This window comes from Sinocyclocheilus anshuiensis, unplaced genomic scaffold (assembly GCF_001515605.1).
Source record: "Sinocyclocheilus anshuiensis isolate Anshui unplaced genomic scaffold, SAMN03320099.WGS_v1.1 scaffold515, whole genome shotgun sequence".
NCBI classification, from domain to species: domain Eukaryota; kingdom Metazoa; phylum Chordata; class Actinopteri; order Cypriniformes; family Cyprinidae; genus Sinocyclocheilus; species Sinocyclocheilus anshuiensis.
Window position 1 is genome coordinate 742167 of NW_015548243.1, and position 2313 is coordinate 744479.

The 2313-nt window shown below is 37.2% G+C and overlaps 1 protein-coding gene across 1 annotated transcript in view; it reads right to left on the reverse strand.

The window, feature by feature from the left end:
• lrrc3b (leucine rich repeat containing 3B) overlaps positions 1–1897 on the reverse strand; it is an 11006-nt gene extending 9109 nt beyond the window's left edge. Inside the window, exon 1 of the mRNA XM_016442525.1 lies at positions 1721–1897. The gene's annotated coding sequence lies outside the window, so the exon portion shown is untranslated. The remainder of the gene's footprint in view (positions 1–1720) is intronic.
• Between the last annotated feature and the right edge of the window lie 416 nt (positions 1898–2313).

Genomic DNA, 2313 nt, shown 5'->3' on the forward strand with positions numbered 1-2313 from the left:
TGTGATGTATTACACACACACACACACACACACACACATATGTATATATATATATATATATATATATATAGTAGTGTATTATTATATTATTAAATATAATGAAATTTAATTTTCACTTTAGATTTTAACTTTTATTTTCAAGTTACAGCTAACCAAATTACTGTAGAATTACTGTAGAAATAGTATTTATTTTTCTATTCAAATGACTAATAAGAAAGGAGGGGGGGGGGGGGTAAGCAGACTTAAATGATTGTTGAAGTCTGTCATTTTACCCACCAAGGCCCTTTTTTTTTTTTTTAAAGAAACAAATGCATTGAAAAATTATTCACCATAAGATCAATAACATGCATTTAGAAAATTAGTAGGGTGACTTTTGAGTTCATGCCGAGTTTAAACATTTAAAACATCTACGCAAGATGCACTCTCAAGTATTAATTAATATTGCATGTAATTTGCTTCCGGGGAGCATCTATTTTGTTCTAAGGATGTGTAGATATTTATTAGATACTGGTTAAGAATTACATAAATTGCAGATGCTGTCGGCATTACAAGAATGAGTGCATACATACTCCTCATGAATGGAAGAGTCATAATGAGACTGACATCAGGTTTTAGTATTAAAACACATTGATCCAGATTAACAGGCAGAGCTTGGATCTAGGTCACAACTCTAAGAAAGCCAAACAGATTGTAAAGCTGTTACCATCATTACCATTGCCATCATCATAACACATTAAAGTTCATAATGTGAAGATTATGGAGCCCGGGGAAAGGAAACATAATGGCTCTCTTGTGCTCGCAATGATTCGTTCATTCAATACAGCTTTGAATCAGTGCAAAAATTATGTTTGGCTGATATTTTATTCGACTTCCACATAAACAAGCAACGTCTGGTGGAGAAATTGTACAGATATTTCTTTTGATGCATTTTCTGCATGCAACACATACTTCTCATTGGATTTGAGGGAAGTATTAAAACACGGAGATCTTGCAGCACAAAAATCAAATTTAGTGTTTATTGCTCAGTCCAAACAGCAGATTTGAATCTGACTTTGAAGGCGTCTAGTTTCAAATATATTAACAATCCAATCAGATATGAGCAGCATCTGAGCTTTGATCCAGTGCATTATCCCTGATTTAATCCTAGTGGCTCTAGCATGAAATCTGACCCTTATGGTGTGAGCAAATGGAACATCACCTTCTTCCAGCAATTTCGCAAGCAGACAGCATCTCAAAGGCATGTCGAAATCAAAAAAGCTAAGTGCTGAAAATAACTTTTCTCGACTTGTAAAGCAGCGAAGAGCGATTTTACAGATTACAGCTGAGGGTCTCCACACCCTAGTGAACGTGAAGCATGATTGCATTCAAAAAGCATGATTATTAGTTCCATTATGAGACGAATCAATAACTGCAAATAAGTTGCTCATGCAGGGCTGGTTTAGATAAATCAGACATGCCAGCTGCACTGCAAATCCAAACGGCACAATAAAAGCATATCAATGACCTGTCAATTGCTATTCAAAAGGTGCATTATTATTTGAAACGGTGCAATAATTCACTCACATACAAACACCAGCTGACGCACGTACAATAAGCTCATTTGATACCATGTAGTTCTCAGCATGCAAAATGCATATGTGATACAGACGAATGCATGTCAGTTTTTATCATGTGTGTTTATGTGTGGCTGAGCAACAGGCGACATGCGTTCGTCTCTTACCTGCGACAGAAACACTCATCGATCGCCGCATCCGTGACTCTCACATCCTCAGGGAATCATTCAAACATATGATGTGACGCTCTCGCTCGTTATTTCACGTGAGCTCTCACATATTTGGAGATTGTTGCCTGATGTTCGTGGCAAAAGCCACGGGAGTTAACTGGGAGGGGTTCGATCGCGCCGTGGTAGTGGCGTCCGAATCGCGAGCAAATGGTTCGTTTGAACCGATTCCTCTGAGTGATTCAGTCGAGCCGATTCGCAGTGTTTATACATACAACAAAATTGTTAAGAAGATGCTTCTGAAATCGTAAAAGAATCCACATAATCCCTGCTATTCATGTTTTGGATCATGGTGGCTAATGAAACACCTGTTTGCACGAGTTCAAGATAGATTTTCCAATAGGGACATTATTGTTAATGTTTTAGACGCTAAAATTAGCATAATAATAACCACACGGCATTTGACACATCTACGTAGAAAACTCCCCGCTAAAAAATAAATTGTTACAACAAGAATAAAACGTAAAATGGACTTCTAGGAACTCTTTGTGTGATCAAAACAATCTGAGAATGGCAGTTCACTGCTGAAACGA